Here is a 22,465-nt window from a genome sequence, read left to right on the forward strand (position 1 = left end):
TCTACTAAATGTATACGAAATTTGAAGTAAATTTGTGATCCCAACGTCATGGCTTCCCCTTGTAAGTCATCACATATAAGACACAGAACATATTTGCATTAAACTGCCACTGTCATCGCTAAAAGTTAAACGTCCAGTACTGGAGTGATATTTAGTTTAGTACCGACCAATTTAATCCACGCATGCGCATTATATGCCCACTAGGTGAATATATAAGTTTAAATAAAAAATAAAACGTTTCTCGTGTAAGTTCAGTATTACACTCAGTACAACTTGCATAACAGAAGATTCACATTGCTGTACCTGCTTTACAAAAGTTTCTTTTGACATGGAGCTTGCTAGTTCACAAAGCATATAGAACGTATGCTTCTTTAATTCACTTTTAACTAAACAAGAAATACATTTAATATGACAGAAATTCATAAGTCTATGTAGAATTGAGCAGTGGGCGAAATAGAATTATATATATGTGATGTGCTGGTCAAATCAGTTGAAAATCTAATTACGTTCACACAAATTGACAGAAAAGAATATTACAAAATTACACTTTTTAAATGAAAACGCTACAGACAGAGATGCAGGGTGCTCCGGGACAAATGGTCAATATTCAGGGATGTGACAGGAACGAAAGTCTAGTAAACTTGGGCTCCAAAATATATATCTTAAGAAATATGAGGACCCGTACGGTAGAAGAGACGTATTTCACATCAGCGGACATGATCAACTGCTCTTAAGGTATTCCCTTTAGAGCACATGTTTCCGGATATTACTCCTGTTTTTGATCTATAATACCACCTCTCAAAATATGGAAGACAAAGAACTTGCATCTGAAGAGATTTGTTTCATACAGAACATGTTGTTGTTGTTGTTTTTGTGGTCTTCAGTCCTGAGACTGGTTTGATGCGGCTCTCCATGCTACTTTATCCTGTGCAAGCGCCGGCCGGTGTGGCCGTGCGGTTCAGTCTGGAACCGCGTGACCGCTACGGTCGCAGGTTCGAATCCTGCCTCGGGCATGGATGTGTGTGATGTCCTTAGGTTAGTTAGGTTTAAATCGTTCTAAGTTCTAGGGGACTGATGACCACAGATGTTAAGTCCCATAGTGCTCAGAGCCATTTGAACCATTTGAATTTGAACCTGTGCAAGCTTCTTCATCTCCCAGTACCTACTGCAGCCTACATCCTTCTGAATCTGCTTAGTGTATTCATCTCTTGGTCTCCCTCTACGATTTTTACTCTCCACGCTGCCCTCCAGTACTAAATTTATGAGCCCTTGATGCCTCAGAACATGTCCTACCAACCGATCGCTTCTTTCAGTCAAGTTGTGCCACAAACTCCTCTTCTCCCCAATTCCATTCAATACCTCCTCATTAGTTATGTGATTTATCCATCTAATCTTCAGCATTCTTTTGTAGCACCACATTTCGAAAGCTTCTATTCTCTTCTTGTCCAAACTATTTATTGTCTATGTTTCACTTCCATACATGGCTACACTCCATACAAATACTTTCAGAAACGACTTCCCTACACTTAAATCTATACTCGATGTTAAGAAATTTCTCTTCTTCAGAAACGCTTTCCTTGCCATTGCCAGTCTACATACAGAACATAGCGCTTAGAGTTCATCTTTACAAGACTTTTTTCCTCGTATGATCGTTCCTGTCATATCCCTGAATGTTAACTATCAGACTAAACAATAGAGCTGAGACAGTGCTGAGATTATAGATAAATGTTTACAGAGATCTTATATTCATAGTGAATAAAAAAAGTTTTCTGTTTATTGAAATATGTTCAAGTATCTCGTAGAATCAGTTTTAAATAGGTCTGATAATTTCCTTTGTTCCGTAGGAGGTTCGAGTCCTGCCTCGGGCATGGGTGTGTTTGTTGTCCTTAGCGTCAGTCAGTTTAAGTTAGATTAAGTGGTGTGTAAGCCTAGGGACCGATGGCCTCTGTAGTTTGGTCCCATAGGAACATACTACAAATTTCCAATTTCCTTTGTTTTTTCCTTACTGGGCTTTCGTATATTTTCTCTTTTTAGAGTTTTATTAGGCTTTCGCCTTGTTGCATGGGTCTTAGTGAAAGTAAGTGACGAGGAACCAATACAAGAAGTGAGAGCTGAGAGTAAACCAGTAAATGAGATACTGCTTGCACAACGCCACTTAACAGTTGCGCCGAAATTGCGAGCTCTCAGAACTTGTAATATACCAGTAGCCCTTGTTTGGGAGGTAGTCTAAGGGGATCTCCCTTGGCAGAGAGAACGCCGTCAGTGGAGTTCCTTATTTGCATTCAGGCTTTGGAGAGATCATGACTTCTGCAATTTGTGAAAATCGCTGGCGAGCCGGAGATCTGGTTAGAGGCGTAGATGGGAGGGGAAGGGCGGAGGCGGGCTACCTAAAATGCATCTCACTAACCTCACCAGAAGAAAAAGGTCACGTTACGAAGTCTGCGAACCTTGATACGAGCTGCCATTTTGTTTGACATGGAGTGCACAACACGTTAGATGTACGAGTTGTCGATGTCCAACCTTCAGTCCGGAACCGCGCTGCTGCTACGGTCCCAGATTCGAATCCTGCCTCGGGCATGGATGTGTATGATGTCCTTAGGTTAGTTAGGTTTAAGTAGTTCTAAGTCTAGGGGAATGATGACCTGAGATGTTAAGTCCGTTAGTGCTCAGAGCCATTTTTTGATGTCCGACCTGTTACGATAAACTACGCAGATCGGCCAGATAGTAAGAATATCGACCTTGATATTTGTTGCAGTGCTTGAGATGATTAATGAGATTATCCCTTGACGTTCATATACTGAGTATTTACGGGCTAACCAATAATGGGATTACTCTAGGACGTTCCTCTTGTTACGCGATCACAACTTTAGTTTAATACATTGCGAACATTGCCATGCTGGAAGAGATATCTCGAATTTTTTTGTTAAGACGACGGACATATCGGGAAACCTGGTTGTCGAACACCTCGACGTGGCAGAAGTGGTTTAATGTACGTTCGATTTTAACCTGACAACCTGTTTCTGCGTAGTAAAAAGATCTATAGAATACCCCATGACCTCCTACAGTTTGTCATGGTTTAGAATGAACACGTCACACATCCATGATATAAAGCCAGATATTTGATTCGTCTGAGGATTCAGGGAGGGCATTGCTTGAAGATGCACTGGTGACGTCTGTTCTTCCACTGTATTTGGGCAACTCTGTGGGCGGAAGTAAGTGTATATTATGCTGAATTCTCTTATAAATATCCATATGATACAGTACCCTCCAGACACAAGCCACCCCCCCCCCTTCTTCCTTGTTACACCCGCGAATGGCGCGTTGGAAGACTGATTGTGGAAATTTTGGGAACAATGATCGCCTTTTGACCTAAATTTTGAATCTGAGTTGTTGTAGATTGAACTTTTTCACGCTGTTGCTGAAACAGATGCAGATTTCCTGGTCAACACTTTCCACCATCTAGCAAAGCGTCATATAAACGAATGCAGATTGCTGTTTGCAGTTATGACAATGACGCTATCACTAGAGACCGATAAGGAAGGTAATCAGCCGTATTCTATCCACAGAAATAATTTACGAATTTTGACTGATCGATTTGGGGACAGAACGGAAAACGCAAATCAGGGTGGCTCACTGGGATATGATTCATGCCCTACCCGACTGCGAATCCATTGTGCTAACCATTGTATCATCCAAATAACTTCACACTACATTCACAGGCAACAGAAGCTAATACGTACTGTAATATTTCAGGTGACTAATTGGCTGCCCGACTTTATATCCAGACAAGATATTTTTCGAAATTAGAATTATATTAATACCGTCAGCTGCGCACGGGCGTTGATATGGATCAACAGAGACAGGTGAAAATGTGTGCCCCGACCGGGACTCGAACCCGGGATCTCCCGCTTACATGGCAGACGCTCTGTCCATCTGAGCCACCGAGGGCACAGATGATAGTGCGACTGCAGGGACTATCTCGCGCACACCTCCCGCGAGACTCACATTCTCACCTTGTTTGTCCATACACTACATTCGTAGTGTCCCACCCCAACACACTCATTACTCGTGGAAGACATTCTTCCAAGTCCCGTGAGAGTTCGGGGAATACGTGCGCATCCGCACAGAGGAGGAAGGTCATGGCCGGTATCGCCAGAACTATATACTTATATAGATATGGTGTCTGTTTTTTCGGACATGTCCGAAAGAACAGACACCATATCCATGTAAGTATAAAGATATTTTTCCGTTGTGTGGTGTTGAATTAAATTCATTCTTGAGAAAGAAAGATCCTACGTCACTGATACGTTTTCAGAGCTTCTTACTTCGCACTCTGAACGTAACTAAATTTACAGGATACAGAAGAACGAGACCGACAAACAACGAGGGTTGTAGAGGGTTGCTTCTGGAATAGACCGTGGATAGAACTCACATTCGAAAAAATGATGCAACGACGCCTTAGGGCGTAAACAGTGTTAAGACAGACGTGGACGCATTGGACGCCATCGAAAGACCTAAATTCCGTCAGGCACACAACGAGAAGTCCCATTTACAGTGCGTTAACGTGTAAACTCACATTTGGTGATGTAGGGACGGACTAACTCGCTCCAACGCTGACGCTATATGGCTGTGTTGGAAGACGTCTCCGAACATGGGTCCCTGCCTTCAAATTGTTGCACAATTTTTTAAAAAATAATTTATGTTTATTGGTACTAGTGTGAAGAACTTTTCACATATAACGTTTCGAAATCTACGTCATATTCCGCAAGCCACCTAATGTTGCTTGGCGGAGGGTACTTCTGGTATCACTAACTCATCCTCCCCTTCCTTGTTCCATCCACGAATGGCACGTTGGAAGAATGATTGTAGAAATTTGTGGTAAGTTCCTATGGGACGAAACTGCTGAGGTCACCGGTCCCTAGGCTTACACACTACTTAAACTAACTTACGTGAAGGAACACACACACACACACACACACACACACACACACACACACACACACACACACGAGGGAGGACTCGAACCTCTGACAAGGGAGGCCGCGCGAAACGTGGCAAAGCGCGCCCCAGACCACGCGGATATCTCGTGCGGCAAGACTGATTATCTTTGAGCCTCTGTATAAGGCCTACTTCCTCGAATTTTCTCGTCGTGGTCATTTCGCGTGATGTACGTGGGAGGAAGTAATACGTTGTCCGACTCTTTCTGGGCAGCGCTCTCTCGAAATTTTAATGGTAAATCTTTCCATAATGCACAGCGCCTGTCTTGTAACGTCTTTCACAGGAGTTTGTTGAGCATGCATGTAACGCTCTCGCGCCGACTAAACGATCCCGTGATGAAACGCGCCGCTCTTCATTGGGTCTTCTGAGTTCTGCCTGGTAAGGATCCTACATAGATGAACAGAATCAGTCGAACAAGAACCTTGTAAGCCATTTCCTTCGTGGATGAATTGCATTTCTTTAACCCTTTCAGTCCAGAATTTTTTGTACGAATATATAAAAATACGTACTCGTTCTCAAAATTATAATTTTTTAAATTTTTATGGACCAAAATAATTAATTTTGAAATATCCGCTGCTACAATAAATAGACTGGTTATTCAGTAACTATCACGCAAAATAACGTCAATAATATTCAGTTATACAGTGGATTATAACTAACTAACTAACCACTTCCGTGTATTTTTGCGGTCACAAACTGCTGCGCGCTCGCTACATTGGCTTGTTGATATTTTCATAGTGATGCCCAACAGCTGGCAGCACTGGTGCTTGATGAAAAGGCTGAACAGTCACGAATGTGTACATGTGGCTTCCACCGGGGAAAAATGTTTCTGTAGCAGCTAAGACACATTAAAAGATAATGTACATAATTGTAGCCAGAGGGTCTGAAAAGATTAAGATTTTTCCTCTGAATCTATCTGGCGTTTTCATCAACTTAGGAAAATGTATCACGAACACAGCCCCTCGAATTTGTCGGTATCGTTTTGTTACGCACTGCATAAAAAGGGGTTCATTGCTATGCGGGGACCGCTTCCGTAGCAAGGATTGCCAACGGACGTCTGTTCGGTGCTCGACTCTGAGGTAAGCCAGTTCGAATCCTTGTGGTGAATGAAATTGTCACTGCCAGTATTTATCCGGAAAGGGGAGAAGAGATAGTGGTGTGAATCTGCTAATCACCAGTCTCCTGGATTGAATTTCAAACCTCTCCGCAGAGTCTCATGAAGCCAGGGTATGTTACATTGTTGCTGGTGACACGTCCATCGAGTGGGACGTTAAGGTCGGGGGGCCCTGGAGAAGAGTAGGCTATGTGCTGGCATCTCATTATCATGCAACACAAACGTAACACTACACTATACAGGCGCTCTTTATACTCACCTACACCCTGAAAATACACATACGGCAGACCTATCACAGGCAAATGCCGGGATAGTTCCTCTGAAAGGGCACAGCCGACTTCCTTCCCTGTCCTTCCCTAATCCGTTGAGACCGATGACCTCGCTGTTTGGTCTCTCCCCCCAAAACCAACCAACCAACACCTACCACATATCCGCAAGGAAAGGGACCGATGTGCACGGAGGAACAACGCCCTTTCCGATAGGCGGCTGAACCCATTCCATGGAATATCCTACCCAACGATGTCATACGACGTGCACAGTTTTAATTAGAGTTGTGGGCAGATATAGGTCAGGGTGGGCAAATTAATATCACCCCTATAGGAGAAACTTGGTTACCCTACTTAAGATCTCTACATCGAACAGAATTTCTTGCGAATTTCTTGCCGTTTGTACAAAAACACTGAATTTTAATTTCAAGAATAATTCGGGGAACTGAACTGGGACATAATATTTAATATCTGCCGGAGACTTGATCTGTGACTAACGATTGGAAGTTTGGATCATAGACAGGTGGGAGGGGTTGATGATGACACAACAGATGTTTTAGAAACATTCAGAGCTGTTCATTACTCGCTTTCAAATCCCAGAAAAAAAAGTTTGGCTCACCGCAGTCTGGAAGATACATTCATTGGTAGTGTTTATTTCTCTGATTCGTTATTCAAACGATCTTAAGCTAGCGTCTCAACACTGATAGGACCCAGCGCAGACCTTCCCATTATGCAAAATTCTCTTGCGATTGTGGGAAAACGAATTCCTTGTTTCCAGCTCATTAACTAGCAACGCAGCTAGTGATGGAGAGGATTTTTAACAAATAATTTATGCTTTTGGAGCTGTTTTGTAGTATAAGTGCGTAGAACGTTTCGTCCAGAATGTCTGTCAGCTCTGGAAGAGCGGCATAAACATAACGGCAAAAGTTGAATAACATATTGTTGCAACATTTGATGAATTTGTGGGTAAGATGATTTACAGTATTTTGTATTTGGGTCCTTTGAACTGTTGGACTAAAAATTTCGAAGCTATGAACGAAACATCGACAGAGCTTGATACTTATACCACTGCCCATTAAAATTGCTAAACCATGAAGATGACATCCCACAGACGCGAAATTTAACCGGCAGGAAGAAGATGCTGTGATATGAAAATGATTAGCTTTTCAGAGCATTCACACAAGGTTGGCGCTGGTGGCGACACCTACAACGTGGTGACATGAGGAAAGTTTCCAACCGATTTCTCATACACAAACAGCAGCTGACCGGCGTTGCCTGGTGAAACTTTGTTGTGATGCCTCGTGTAAGGAGGAGAAATGTGTACCATCACGTTTCCGACTTTGATAAAGGTCGGATTGTAGCCAATCGCGATTGCGGTTTATCGTATCGCGACATTGCTGCTCGCGTTGGTCGAGATCCAATGACTATTAGCAGAATATGGAATCTGTGGGTTCAGGAGGGTAATACGGAACGCCGTGCTGGATCCCAGCAGCCTCGTATCACTAGCAGTCGAGATGACAGGCATCTATCTGCATGGCTGTAACGGATTGTGCAGCCACGTCTCGATCCCTGAGACAAGAGATGAGGACGTTTGCAAGTCAACAACCATCTGCACGAACAGTTCGACGACGTTTGCAGCAGCATGGACTATCAGCTCGGAGACCATGGCTGCGGTTACCCTTGACGCAGCATCATCGACAGGAGCGCCTGCGATGGTGTACTCAACGACAAACCTGGGTGCACGAATGGCAAAACGTCATTTTTTCGGATGAATCCAGGTTCTGTTTACAGCATCATTACGGTCGCATCCGTGTTTGGCGACATCGCGGTGAACGCACATTGGAAGCGTGTATTCGTCATCGCCATACTGGCGTATCTCCCGGCGTGATGGTATGGATGCCATTGGTTACACGTCTCGGTCACCTCTTGTTCGCATTGACGGCACTTTGAACAGTGGACGTTACATTTCAGATGTTTTACGACCCGTGGCTCTACCCTTCATTCGATCCCTGCGAAACCCTACATTTCAGCAGGATAATGCGCGACCCCATGTTGCAGGTCCTGTACGGGCCTTTCTGGATACAGAAAATGTTCGACTGCTGCCCTGGCCAGCACATTCTCCAGATCTCCCACCAATTGAAAACGTCTGGTCAATGGTGGCCGAGGAACTGGTTCGTCACAATACGCCAGTCACTACTCTTGATGAAATGAGGTATCGTGTTGAAGCTGTACCTGTACACGCCATCCAAGCTCTGTTTGACTCAATGGCCAAGCGTATCAAGGCCGTTATTACGGCCAGAGGTGGTTGTTCTGGGTTTTGATTTTTCAGGATCTATGCACCCAAACTGCCTGAAAATGTAATCGCATGTCAGTTCTAGTATAATATATTTGTCCAATGAATACCCGTTTATCATCTGCATTTCTTCTTGTGTAGCGATTTTAATGGCCAGTAGTGTAGGTTAAAATGGCTCTGAGCACTATGGGACTTAACTTCTGAGGTCATCAGTCCCCTAGAACTTAGAACTAACCTAAGGACATAATACACATCCATGCCCGAGGCAAGATTCGAATCTGCGACCGTAGCAGTCGCGCGGTTCCTGACTGTAGCGCCTAGAATCGCTCGGCCACCCCGGCCGGCAGTAAAATAGGACAGGCGGCGAACTGTATCGGAACTAACATCAGACTTTAATTCTGGCCAGAGGACAAGTGTCTCTGAACTCACAGTGCACCGAACACCGCTAACGATGAGCGTCTACAGCCGACGACTCATGCATGTGCCAAAGTGGGCGTTGGCGCACTGGCAGAGCGCTGCATGGTTTGATGAATCTCGATACATTCTTCATCATGCCCACGGGAGGGCGCGTATATGTCGTCTTCCAGGGGAACAACTCCTTGACACTTGTTCTGTGGGATGGACACAGGCTGGCGGCGGCTCCATTATGCTCTGGGGAACATTCACGTAGGCATCCATGTGTCCTGTGGAGCTCTTTCAAGGCACCATGATGGTCAAGAAGTATCGTAGTAACGTACACTGGTTGCAGACCACGTACACCCCTTCGTGACGCTCACGTTTTTGGACGGTAGTGGCATTGTTCAACAAGATAATGCACCATGTCACAAGGCCAGGAGTGGTTCGAGGGACACAGTGCCTAATTCCACTTGATGTGCTGACCCACACCCACAATTCGACAGATCCGAACCCAATCGAACACATCTGAGATGTGACTGAACGTGGAGTTAGAGCTCATCGTCCCCCTTCCCGGAATATACGGGAATTAGATGACTCGCGTGTACAGATGCAAGCACAGCCGCTGTTGTCAGTGCCAAAGGAAGACGTACCGGATATCTGGTAAATGGTCACGATGTTCTGTCTGATAAGAGTATACTGAGTGACAAAAAAATCTGAAGCATTCGGTAGACATTTTGGATGTCAATGTAACTTCATACTCGAACGCACTATCGGCTGGTACGTGAATAGAGTTGTAATTTTCTGTATTTGGTAAAACGGCCACCAGAGTTCATTGGTGTTGTTGGTGTGTATTGTTGCTACCTGGCCTTGTAGGCTGCTTATATGAACAGCGTCAGATGTTGAGTGGTCGCTGTGAAGGACACGTAGATGAAACGTACTCTTCTGAGCCACCTAACAGAGTTTGAAAAGGGCCTCATTATGAATCTCCATTTGGTCGATAGGTCGAACTGCGCAATATACAGATTTCTACATCTACATGGATATTCTGCAAATCACATTCAAGTGCCTGGCAGAGGGTTCATCGAGCCTACTTCACAATTGTCTATTATTCCAATCTCGTGTAGCGTGCGGAAAGAATGAACACCTATATCTTTCCGTACGAGTTCTGATTTCCCTTATTTTATCCTGGTGATCTTTCGCCCTATGTAGGTCGGTGTCAAAAAAAATATTTTCGCATTTGGAGGAGAATGTTGGTGATGGGAATTTCGTGAGAAGATTCCGTCGCAACGAAAATTATTTCCAGCCCAAATCCTGTATCATTTCTGTGACATTCTCTCCCATATTTCGCGATAATACAAAACGTGCTGTCTTTCTTTGAACTTTTTCGATGTACTCGGTCAGTGCTACCTGGTAAGGATCCCACACCGTGCAGCAGTATTCTGAAAGAGGTCGGACAAGCGTAGTGTAGGCAGTCTCCTTAGTAGGTCTGTTACATTTTCTAAGTATTCTTTCCAATTTAAGTTGTTCGTAATTGTAATACCTAGGTATTTAGTTGAATTTATGGCTTTTAGATTAGACTGATTTATCGTGAAACCGAATTTTAACGAGTTCCTTTTCGCACTCATGTGGATGACCTCACTCTTTTCGTTATTTAGGGTCAACCGCCACTTTTCGCACCATTCAGATGTTATTTTCTAAATCGTTTTTCTGTTTGTTTTGATCTTCTGATGACTTTATTAGTCGATAAACGACAGCGTCATCTGCAAACAACCGAAGGCGGCTGCTCAGAGTGTCTCCCAAATCGTTTATATAGATAAGAAACAGCAAAGGGCCTGTAACACTACCTTGGGGAACGCGTGAAATCACTTCTGTTTTACTCGATGACTTCTGTCAGTTACTACGAACTGTGACCTCTCTGACAGGTAATCACAAATCCAGTCACATAACTGAGACGATATTCCATAAGCACGCAATTTTACTAAGAGCCGCTTGTGTGGTACAGTGTCAAAAGCCTTCCGGAAATCCAGGAATACGGAATCGATCTGAAATCCCTTGTCAATAGGACTCAGCACTTCACGTGAATAAAGAGCTTATTGTGTTTCACAGGAACGATGTTTTCTAAACCCATGCTGAGAGTGTGTCAATAGACCGTTTCCTTCGAGATAATTCATAACGTTCGAACACAATATATGTTCTAAAATCCTGCTGCATATCGACGTTAACGATATGGGCATGTAATTTAGTGGATTACTCCTATCTTCCATGAAAGTTGGTGTGACCTGTGCAACTTTCCAGTCTTTGGGTACGGATCTTTCGTCGAGTGAACGGTTGTATATGATTGTTAAGTATGGAGCTAATGCATCAGCATACACCGAAAGGGACCAAATTGGTATAGAGTCTGGACCAGAAGACTTGCTTTTATTAAATGATTTAAGTTGCTTCACTACTCCGTGGATATTTACTTCTACGTTACTCATGTTGGCAGCTGTTCTTGATTCGAATTCTGGAATATTTACTTCGACTTCTTTTGTGAAGGCATTCCGGAAGGCTGTGTTCAGTAAATCTGCTTTGGCAGCACTGTCTTCGACAGTATCTCCATTGTTATTGCGCAAAGAAGGCATTGATTGTTTCTTGCCGTTAACATACTTCACATACGACCAGAATCTCTTTGGATTTTCTGCCAGGTTTCGAGTTTTGTGATCGCTTCCATGGTTTTTTGACTGACATGTGGCCGTGCATTGTCGTGGAACAGCAAAACATCCTGCTTTTGCCGATGTGGTCGAACACGACTCAGTCGAGCTTGAAGTTTCTTCAGTGTCGTCACATATGCATCAGAATTTATGGTGGTTCCACTTGGCATGATGTCCACAAGCAAGAGTCCTTCGGAATCGTAAAACACCGTAGCCATAACTTTTCCAGCAGAAGGTGTGCCTTTGAATTTTTTTTTTCTTTGGTGAATTAGCATGACGCCACTCCATTGATTGCCTCTTCGTCTCTGGTGAAAAATGATGTAGCCATGTTTCATCACCTGCAACAATTCTTCCAAGAAATTCATCTCCACCATTCTCGTAATGTTCCAAAAGTCCGCTGCATACCGTTTTTCTTGTTTCTTTGTGAGCCACTGTCAACATCTTGGGAACCTACCTGGTACGAACCTTTTTTAACGCCAACACTTTCAGTATTCTGCAAAACACTTCCTTCCACTATCCCAACGTAGCGAGACATTTCGTTCACTGTGATGCGTCTGTCAGCAGTCACCAATTCGTTAACTCTCTGCAGACTGTCTGGAGTGTGTGCAGTGCGAAGCCTGCCGCTGCGAGGACAATCCTCAAAATTGCCCTGCCCGCTTTCATCACGTAACCTGCTTGCCCACAGAGTAACTGTACTGCGATCGACAGCAGCATCTCCATACACCTTTTTCAACCTCTTATGGATGTTTCCCACTGTTTCGTTTTGACAGCACAGGAATTCTATGACAGCACGTTGCTTCTGACGAACGTCAAGTGTAGCAGCCATCTTGAAGACATGCTGTGACGGCGCCACTCACGGGAACAGGTTGAACTAAGTTTGAAAACAAGCGGGAAGGATGTATCTACACACTGTAAAACTTTCACAAATGCAGAATGACAACTGTATTTTTACAAAAAATAGTGTGCATTTCTTTTGGAGTGAGTACATATTCAACAGCCACAGTGCACAATGCTGCAAAAGGGTACGTCGTATCAATTCATATTGCATTCGCGTGAGGAGCGAAATAATAGTCACTGCTTGTATGCTATAGTAACATGTCTTGTCTTATCTTTGTGGTGCCTATACGAGGTGTAAGACGAAAGCAGTGGAATTGTTGCACTGTGCTTCACATAACCAACAGGCTTTCGCGCGAACACGTCGTCCTTCATCCACAGACTGCAATTTGTGCACGTCTTTTGAACTTTCGTGTGGCAGCTTCAGGCCTGTTAGGATCGTCGGCTACTGAGACCCACTTGCTTAGTCTTCCATTCGTCTTCGCTACTAATAATTTCACGCATTCGTCTCATTTCGTCTCAGTTCGTAGAACTACCCCAGGAGAATTAAAATATCTGACAGACTCCAGAAGTTTACGACCAATCTTGTAATGGGGTACTATCGGGTTCCTCCCTTGTTTACGGGAATTCTCCTGGAATCATCCTTATTTAAACACAGTTTCAGTTAGTACACCAAGTAAAATTACTAAGTCATTCTAGGTTTCCTTAAAAAAATTTATGTATTATAGTGACCTGAAGAGAATAATGTTGCCCAATAATGTGAGAGTGCTACTGGTCCTACCTGATAACTTAAGTAATTACGCTTTTTGACACACTCGATGTTACATTTTTTTGCGTTCTCCGTCCAATGTAACGCGCTCTGTTCTATTCGTTAATATCACTATAGATTGGTTAGTCTCCACGAAAAAGGAAGGAAAAAGTGCACGACACCTGTTGGTTCACTTTGTTTGTGAATATAGAACCCATATATTCATTCAAGAAATCGATGGCGAACGACGCAGTTGGTAGGATAACTTATGTTACAAGATACCCAAGCACTAAAGCGTGTATGTTCATACCTCAGGGAGGCAAAGCGCAAAAAATTAAATGAATGAATACATGCAGCTCTTGGTCCCCTCTACGGCATCTAAGGCCGGACAGTGAAAGGCCACAAAAGCCGACAATTAGCTGGACAGAGGAGGTCAGGCGGTCGCAGACACTGTCTAGGCGGAGAAAGCGGCTCACATGCCGCATCTTGTCATATCAATGACGCAATGACCATGTCTGCTGCATAACACTCGTTTTCGAATGCAGTAACCACATTACAAACACGGTAACGTTAGAAACGGAAAACGGGAGACTGCCAATGAGACAAAGAGCACTTCTCCACAGTTTCATGGGTTTGTGCGGAAGGAGAATTTAAATGAAATGGAAACTATGGTTATGAAATTTGACTGAGAATCCTTAGATGGACTTGTGGCCGTAATTCTTACGGCAGAGCTGTCTAAGAATCCGAAGAAGCTGAGACCATACCTAAAATTTATCAACAGAGCCAAATAAACCGACTGAAATGGAAAGTATTATAACATGAGGCACCAGCCCGATGCTTATTGGGCTTTGTGGAGCTTTTCGTTGGTTAAACTTCCATTCCATTCGCAACTGCTGTCCATCGTCAACATGAGTATCAAGTGTGACCTCCACGATCACGAACACAATATTGTATGAAGACGTGCTGAAAAGAAATATCTCCGACTTCTTTTTATGTGAGGTCTCTTAAAGCTTTTGAAATTAAACAAACGTTACTAACATTCTACATCTTAATTCTTCACGTCTAAATATTCGCAGTCCCCTCCCGCTAGAAAGCTCTGTATTGCAGCATTTAACATGGCGGTGTGTACCTAACTACACTATGTGATCTAAAGTATCTGGACACATGGCTGAAAATGACTTACAACTTCGTGACGCCCCTCAACGTTAATGATGGAATTCAGTATGGTGTTGGCCCACCCTTAGCCTTGATGACAGCTTCCACCCTCTCAGGCTGGAAGGTTTCTTGGGAAATGGCAGCCCATTTTTCACAGAGTGCTGCACTGAGGAGAGATATCGATATCGGTCGGTGAGGCCTGGCATCAAGTCGGCATTCCAAAACAGCCCAAAGGTGTTCTGTAGGATTCAGGTCAGGACTCTGTGCAGGCCAGACCATTACCGGGATGTAACTGTCGTGTAACCACACCGCCACAGGCCGTGCATTACGAATAGGTGCTCGATCGTGTTGAAAGATGCAATCGCCACCGCCGAATTGCTCTTCAACAGTGGGAAACAAGTAGGTGCTTAAAACATCAATGTAGGCCTGTGCTGTGATAGTGCCAAGCAAAACAACAAGGGGTGCAAGCCCGCTCCTTGAAAAACACGACCACACCATAACATACCGCCTCCGAATTTTACTGTTGTCACTACACACGCTGGCAGATGACGTTCACCGGGCATTCACCATACCCACACCCTGCCATCGGATCGCCACATTGTGTACCGCGATTCGTCACTCCACATAACATTTTTCCACTGCTCAATCGTCCAATGTTTACGCTCCTTACGCTAAGATAGGCGTCGTTCGGCATTTACCGGCGTGATGGATGGCTTATGAGCAGCCGCTCGACCATGAAATCGAAGTTTTCTCACCTCCCACCTAATTGTCATAGTACTTGCAGTGGATCCTGATACAGTTCGGAATTCATGTGTGATGGTCTGGATAGATGTCTGCCTATTACACATTACGACCCTGTTCAGCTGTCGACGGTCTCTGTCAGTCAACAGACGAGGTCGGCCTGTACGCTTTTGTGCTGTACGTGTCCCTTCACGTTTCCACTTCACTATCACATTGATAACAGTGGACCTAGGGATGTTTAGGAGTGTGGAAATCTGGCGTACAGACGTATGACAGAAGTGACACCCAATCATCGGATCACGTACGATGTCCAGGAGTTCCGCGGAGCGGCCTATTCTGCTCTCTCACGATGTCTAATGACTACTGAGGTCACTGATATGGGGTACCTGGCAGTAGGTGGCAGCACAATGCACCTAATATAAAAAACGTATGTTTTTGCGGTGCCCGGATACTTTTGATCACATAGTGTGGGTCGATCCGTGAGAAACAGCTTCCTGTAATCGAGTACCGAATTCGAAGAATTCTTCCGCTCATGGAGCACTCTCTCCTTCACAATGAAAATGCCAGACCACACACGAGCGCAGCGACATCGGCAACAATCCGACGCAGTTGGTTAACTTTCATCGATCACCCTCCGTACAGCCCCGACTTGACCCCATCCGATTTTCATCTATTTCCGAAACTTAAAGAACACTTTCGAGGAGTGATGCGGCGGTGCAAGCAGAGGTGAGATTGTGGCTGCATCAACAAAATCAAACATTCTACAGTGACTGTATCAACCAACTGGTCTTAGAACTGGGCCGGTCGCCAGCGTGACTATCTTGAGAAATAAATATGTAAATATGAAGAATAAAGCTGTAAAATGTTGATGACGTTTGTTTTATATAAAAATCTCTAAGAGTTTTCACATAAAAATTCAGAGGCATTACTTTTCAGTACATCCTCGTATTAGTTGTGTTGTGATAGAAAACAGCCTTTGAATATCATATTGAGGAATGCCATGCCTGAAATACGTGCTGTATCAGTTTATGAAAATTCCTGGAGGCTTGTACGAAAGTGTTCGTCTTCTCACTGCGTCCCAGACATAATCAATGGGCGATAAATTAAATGACCGGTCATGCCAATCAAGGATATGTACATTGCTCAAGGTGTTTTTGATGTGAAATGCAGTGTAGGGGTCTTGCAATATTCTGTTGGAATTTGCAATTTCGTCCCCGGTCATGAAGGGCATGACAACAGGCTTTACCATTCTTCCCACTAACTGGGGAGCAATCTGCCTCCCTTCCACAGTTACCAAATCAGTCATGGTATATCTGGGAGCAACCTACATAAAAATTCCAGGAGCTGGAGAAGTGTGACTTTCGACAATCGCTGATTCCCGTGACCTTCCTCTAGGTTGTCTACAGACAGGTTGACGTCGATATGATCCCAACAGTTAGAAGCGAGACTACGCTGAACGTCACAGAACGCCACCCAACTTCTCAGTTGACTCCGGCTGTACGCCACGCACGTCTTTGCTATCTGTGGTACGGTATCGGCGGTAAAGGGTGCATGAAAACACGAGGTTTCAACCCGTTTTTCAGTAACCTATTTCCGACGACTCTTAGTACACTACCTGTAGGTTCTGTCCCGATTTCAGTTGTAGTCGGAGCCAGTCAAAGAATCCTACGTTCTTCTCGTGGTGTAGTTCTCTTCTGGAAGTATGTGGGCCTACTCCACTTGGCATACTGTTGTCTTGAGCCCATTTCGTCACGACTAATTCTGCAGTCATGACACTACAGCCAACTGTCTACACGATCCGTCGGTATGATGCTGCCATGTCCCTCATGCCAGTGATTCACTCACTCTCAGAGTCCGCAAGATGGTGATCTTCTCCACGTGCACGCCCTCTCCAGACGCTGTGCTGAGATTTCTACTTGAAAATTTTCAATAGTGTTTGACGCACCCAATAGCCATCATGTATTCACGCCATTCTTCGTCTGTAGGTACGGCTTTTCTTTGAACTGAAAAAAGCCCGCATAAGGATGAAACTGCAGTCAACATATCCCAGAGCCATGACAATTTTGGAAGCGTTTGCTCAACGTGTTCATGTTGTAACACTTTCTGTTTTCGCGTGTGTAGTTTGTTCAATTGCTACCTAACCATACCGGTGCTGTAAATGATGACAGCAAAGTAGAGGTTGAAATACTGAAATCTGCTTTTTGGAAATCTTCACCGAATGATGACTATACTATAGTTTCTTTGTTTAACGACCAGACGAATTTAACTTAGAACGAAAAAATGAATGAATATAAGATTTCACCAATAACCTTTGCAAAATTATTGGAATAAAGTGTGTCTCACTTGCAAATGACTTTGCTGCACTTTCTGAACATGTCATCTGCTATAGCACAAACTAATCTTTTCGAAGAAACACCCTGTAAAAAAAACACTCATCGATATTTCTGAAAACAGATATTGGCACAATTGAGAAGGTTAAATTTAAATATCTTACAGAGATAATACAAGAAAATTGTCTGAAAAATGCTGCTGTGAAGGAAAGAATATGTAAAGTAGGAATGGCATTTGGCATAACGAAAGATTTTTACAACAAAAATATATGCTAAAATAAGCCATTACCGTACAGTAGTGAAACCAGAATGTCTGTATGCAAACGAATGTCGAGCAATAAACTATAATTTAGATAAATTAGAAATACTAGACAGACTGATCATTAGGAAAATATTAGGCCCACGCGAAACAATGAAAGGTTAGAAATTACGTAGTAACGCTGAAATTTATCGGAATATAGAAGCGGGCTATATTTTGGCCATTTATATCGAATGGTAGACAATAGATTAACCAAAAAGATCAAATATTTGTGGGATAAGAAGCCACAACAAATAGACTCCATTAAATAATAAATATTCAAATAAAATGAATTTTTAATTAAACACGTTTTTAAATTTTATTAAAAATTCTAAACTAATTTCGCCTAGCTCTATTCATATTCCTAACCTCATTCAAAAAGTGCTGAAAATTTGTGATACAGAACGACAATATTTGTAAGATTTATAACGAAAAACATTGGTCGCATGCAGTACATAATTGATGCATGAATAACTCGCCTATTATCTGTTGCAAGCACCCTACGTTTTTCGTTATAAATCTTACAAGTACTGTTAGAGCTATTAAAACTTCGCAAGAGCAAAATTTCGGGACTATTGTGCGGGGCTTGGAACTTGTATGGAGCTAGGAGAAATTATTTTATACCTTTAGCCCGTTTGAAAAAAAGTGTTATAGTACAAATTTATCTTTATTTAAATAATTATTTTCTGCTTTTTATTATTGTGTGTGTGAAATTTCTCAGTGGATTTTAAAAATCTTAATGCCATTATATTTTTTGTTTAAATAATTATGTATGTACGAGTATGTACTAGCTTTGTACGAGTATGTCACATATCCTGTAAACTCCCCCCCCCCCCTCTCTCCCCATTCTTTCTGTCCATCTCCTCTAATTCCTACCCCCTTCCCCCTCCCCAACCCCTCTTAATCACTGCGCAGCTGAGCCGTCTGCATACTGCCTGGAACACATTTCACACACTTCATTGTTTCCACAACAAAACACTGTTTCGAAATCTGGCAGAAAATCCAAGGAGATTCTGATCGTACGCACAACTACACCAGCTGCACGACACAATCAATATCTCCACTACGCAACTGTAATGGAAAACGTTACCGATGACAATGTCACTAATGCGGTGTTACTGAACACGGTTTTCAGAAATTCCTTCACCAAAGAAGACAAAGCAAATAATTCAGAATTCGAATAAAGAGCAGCTTCCAACATAGTTAACGTAGAAGTATACATCCTCGGCGTAGCGAAGCAGCTTAAATCATTTAATAAAGACCAGTCTGCCGTTTCACCTTGTATACCAAGTAGACTTATTTCAGAGTATGCTGATGCAATATCTCAGTACTTAGCAATCATATAAAACTGCTAGTTTGACGAGACAGACTCGCACCTAAAGACTAGAAAGCTGCACAAGTCTCACCAATACTCAAGACAGGAAATAGAAGTAATCCGCTGGTTTACAAACCCATAACACTGACGTCGATTTGAAATAGGATTTTGGAACATATTCTGTCTTCGAACACTACGAATTACCTCGAAGAAAAAAATTCATTGACACATACTGAGCATGGATTCAGAAACTACCGTTCCTGTGAAACACAAATAGCTCTTTATTCACATGAGAGCTATCTACAGGGGATCTCAAACTGATTCCATATTTCTAGGTTTCCAGAAGGCTTTTGACACCGTTCCCCACAAGCGACTTGTTATCAAATTGTGTATCTATGGAGTATTGTCCGAGTTGTGTGCCTGGATCCGTGATGTCCTGTCAGAAAAGTCACAGTTCGTAGTAACTGACGGAAAGTCAGGGAGTAAAACAGAAGTGATATCTGGCTCTCACCAAGGATGTATTATAGGCCCTCTGCTGTTTCTAATTTACATAAACGATTTAGGAGAGAACTGAGCAACCCTCTTGGATTCTCTGCAGATGATGGTGTCATTCACCGTCTTATAAAGTCATCAGATGAACAAAACCAATTGCAGAATGATTTAGATATGTGCATAGTGAAAAAAAGTGACAATTACCTCTAAATAATGAAAACTGTGAAGTCATTCACTACTAGCCTAGTGAAAGTAATTCACTAAATTTCTGTTACACGATAAAGCACAGAAACCCAAAGGCTATGAATTCAACTGAATACTGAAGGATTTCAATTACGAATAACTGAAATTGGGACGATCATATAGATAATGTTGTGGGGAAAACGAACTACAGACTACAATTTGTTGGCAGAACACGTAGAAGATGCGACAGGACTACGAAGGAGACTACCTACACTAAGCTAGTCCTCCTTCCTCTTTTGGAGAACTACTGCGTGGTGTGGGATACGCATCAGATAGGACTGACGAAGGACATCGAAGAAGTTCAAAGAAGGGGAGCTCGTTTTGTATCATGGCGAAGTAGGGGAGCGAGTGTCACGAATATGATACGCGAGTTGGGGGCGACAGTCATTAAAACAAAGGCGTTTTTCGTTGCGGTGAGACCTTTTCACGAAATTTCAGTCACCAACTTTCTCCTCCGAATGCGGAAATATTTTTTTGACACCTACCTACATAGGAAGAAATGATCATAGCAATAAAATAAGAGAAATCAGAGCTTTATGTTTGGTTTTCGCTGCACTCTGTTTGAGAGTGAAACAGTAGAGAAGCCGGCCGCGGTGGTCTAGCGGTTCTGGCGCTGCAGTCCGGAACCGCGGGACTGCTACGGTCGCAGGTTCGAATCCTGCTTCGGGCATGGGTGTGTGTGAGGTCCTTAGGTTAGTTAGGTTTAAGTAGTTCTAAGTTCTAGGGGACTTACGACCTAAGATGTTGAGTCCCATAGTGCTCAGAGCCATTTGATTTGAACAGTAGAGAAATAGCCTGAAGGTGGTTGGATAAATACACTTCCAGGCACTTAAGTGTGAACTGCAGAGTAGCCATGTAGACGATGATACGCGCACAACGTGTTGGTCCTGCAAGGCTGCCGAGACGTCACACGCTGCTGCCTTTTTCACCCTTATCAGCATTCCCAGCCCAAACCCACCCCCAACCCTCCCGAACAGACCGACAAGAAAGCGGGTTAATATTGTATTGTCATCCAGTTCTAAGCTATGACTAAAATTTCAAGTGTGCAGCCCAAGGGGAAGTTGGTTTAAAGTCAGTTACAGAATTTGGACCGGACAAACAAACATCAGAAAGAGACCTAATAAAAAAAGGATATAGAAAAATGTAAAAACTGAAGAAACAACTGAACAAGTGTTTAAGGGAAAACAATCGAATATAAGAAGCTTCCAAGGCAGAAGAGTGAAGATTACTGGTCTGAAGTGGTCAGGAGACAGGAAAAAAAGGCAATGAACAGATGAAAGAGTACTGAAAGAAAAGTAGACAACGAATAAGGAACTAAATTGGCAAAATGGCTCTGAGCACTATGGGACTTAACATCTATGATCATCAGTCCCCTAGAACTTAGAACTACTTAAACCTAACCAACCTAAGGACAGCACACAACACCCAGCCATCACGAGGCAGAGAAAATCCGTGACCCCGCCGGGAATCGAACCCGGGCGTAGGAAGCGAGAACGCTATCGCACGACCACGAGATGCGGGACTAAATTGGCACCTGGTCCTTAGGCGGACAATCAGAGTAGAAAAGAAAATAACACAAATGACAAAATATACAGTAATCAGAACGTGGCGTTTAAGAAATTTCAGTCTTATTAACATAAAGCAGTTTCTTCATTAGGTTCTTGGTGAATGTGAGTAATGACATCTAACAGAGAAGATATACTGAAGGGTGCGACGTTCGTGTCTTCAGCATCAGTGCGTCAGAGGGACGTGAGGCAGACAACATATTACTTCGTCCCCTTTGTATCTCACGAAATGAAATAATAGGATTTGATGCAAATATTGTGGCTGATTAACAATCTTATGCATCATTTGCGAACAAAACTGAAAAGTGTGGGTAAGAGTGGTGTAACACTCACCAATCACTGTAAAGCAGGGTTGCCACTTGTTTTTCTATTACCTGAAAAGTTCTAAGCAGGGGGTGGATGTTGGGTTGAGTTGGAACGAGATCGTTTAAAATGAAATCAAGACAAATACAATAAGAAACGCAGAAGTGTTTTCTTTTTCGCGTCGACTACTGCTTTTAAAACGCCGAGAACTTGTTTTCCCGACATCGAGGTATCACCCTCACTTCACATGTACAAACAACTAAAGCGTCAAAATAACGATTTAGTGATATTATGGCAAATGATTTTCGAAAGCCGTTATTCATTTGTCGCCCAGCTTCCGGGTGTGATCTTCCGTATGGTGCGGAGTAGAGATACTGATTAGTATAATCGACTATGGTGGCACAGAAATCACCATAAGGGGCATTTTGAGTTATGTTTTTAGTGGTTTCCTCAACATTCCTTGCGAATGTAGAACGTTTTCTTTAACAAACCCACGGCCGAATCGTTCTTCGTCTTTACCAAGGTCACGCTGTCCGTCATTACAGTTTTGATAGTTTTGTAGAGCATTGGAACACGGTGATATATTCCAAAATAAACCTATAATTTTTACTAGTTCAGATTCATGAGGCGTTTAGTTAATATGATGACAGAAGTAACGAATAAATTTCTTTATGTGAAAACGTC

General features: G+C 43.1%; 1 non-coding gene across 1 annotated transcript; it reads right to left on the bottom strand.

Annotated features, from left to right (window-relative positions):
• Positions 1 to 3,874: 3,874 nt before the first annotated feature.
• Trnat-ugu lies at positions 3,875 to 3,949 on the bottom strand. Its single transcript has one exon. It is a non-coding gene; the product is annotated as a tRNA-Thr (tRNA).
• Between the last annotated feature and the right edge of the window lie 18,516 nt (positions 3,950 to 22,465).

The sequence above is a fragment of the Schistocerca piceifrons genome, chromosome X, assembly GCF_021461385.2.
Source record: "Schistocerca piceifrons isolate TAMUIC-IGC-003096 chromosome X, iqSchPice1.1, whole genome shotgun sequence".
Lineage (NCBI taxonomy): Eukaryota > Metazoa > Arthropoda > Insecta > Orthoptera > Acrididae > Schistocerca > Schistocerca piceifrons.